This window comes from Pteropus vampyrus, unplaced genomic scaffold (genome assembly GCF_000151845.1).
Source record: "Pteropus vampyrus isolate Shadow unplaced genomic scaffold, Pvam_2.0 Scaffold269, whole genome shotgun sequence".
In the NCBI taxonomy this organism is placed as follows: domain Eukaryota; kingdom Metazoa; phylum Chordata; class Mammalia; order Chiroptera; family Pteropodidae; genus Pteropus; species Pteropus vampyrus.
In genome coordinates this window covers 193,943-195,256 of record NW_011889050.1, presented here as the reverse complement: position 1 = coordinate 195,256, position 1,314 = coordinate 193,943, and the positions used below count along the sequence as shown (strand labels likewise).

Below are 1,314 nucleotides of genomic sequence, written 5' to 3'. Positions count from 1 at the left end.
AAAAATATTATATTAGTTTCAGGTGTACAACATAGTAATTAGACATCTATGTAACTCACAAAGTGATCACCCCAATAAATCTAGTACCTCTCTGACACCATCCATAGTTATTATAACATTTTGACTATATTCCTTATGCTATACTTTGTATCTCCATGACTATTTTGTAACTACCAATTTGTACTTCTTGATTTCGTCCCCTTTTTTCGCTAACCCCCCCAAACCTTCCATCTAGTAACCCTCAAAATTTTTTCTGTATCTATCAGTTTGTTTCTGTCATTTTTTTGTTAACTGTGTTATTTAGATTCCACCAGTAAATGAAATCATGTAGCATTTATCTTTCTCTGTGTGACTTACTCCACTCAACACAATTCCCTCTAGGTCCATCATGCAATATCTTTTTTCATCTTTTTACTTTCCATCTGTGTGTCTTTTAATCTGAAGTGAGTCTCTTGTAGATAGCCTATGTTATCTCATTCATTCAGCCATCCTAACATTTGATTGGAGCATTTAATTCTTTTTCATTTGAAATACTTGTTGATAGATATGTAGCTATTGACATTCTTTATTGATATTTTTGATACATATTTTTTTCTTCTTACAGAGTCCCTCCAGCATTTCTTGTAATAATGGCTTAGTGGTGATGAACTCCTTTATCTTTTTCTTGTCTGGGAAACTCTTTATCTGTCCTTCGATTCTAAATGATAGATTTGCTAGATAGCGTAATCTTGGTTACAGGTCCTGGCTTTTCATTGCTTTGAATATTTTGTGCCAAACCCTCTGGCCTGCAATGTTTCTATTGAGAAATAGGCTGAGAATCTTATGGGAGCTCTCTTGGAGGTAACTAACTGCTTTTCTCTTGCTGCTTTTAAGATCGCTCTTTGCATTTAAACTTTGGCATCTTGATTATGATGTGTCCTTGTGTGGGCCTCTTTGGGTTCATCTTGCTTGGGACTCTGCACTTTCTGGGCTTGTATGTCTATTGCCTTCACCAGGTTAAGGAGGTTTTCCATCATTATTTCTTTAAATAGGTTTCAGTTCCTTGCTCTCTCTCTCTTCTCTTTCTGGCACCCTTATGATGCAAATATTGTTATACTCAAGGTGGTCCTAGAGACTCCCTAAACAATCTCCATTTTTGTCTATAGCCATGCTACCCTAAACAAGCTTGATCCCGTCTAATCTCAGAAGCTTAGCAGAGTCAGGCCTGGTTAGTACTTGGATGGGAGACCATCTAGGAAGACCAGATGCTGTAGGCGTAAAAAATAAAAAACTAAACAATAAGAGATTATAAACTGACAAGATCTTTGCAATCCG

General features: G+C 36.4%; 1 protein-coding gene and 1 pseudogene across 2 annotated transcripts in view; one reads left to right on the top strand and one right to left on the bottom strand.

Annotated features, from left to right (window-relative positions):
- The window catches only part of SMYD1 (SET and MYND domain containing 1), a 62,968-nt gene that overhangs the window by 51,742 nt on the left and 9,912 nt on the right, over positions 1 to 1,314 (bottom strand). The window lies entirely within an intron of this gene.
- LOC111729563 lies at positions 1,138 to 1,256 on the top strand (annotated as a pseudogene).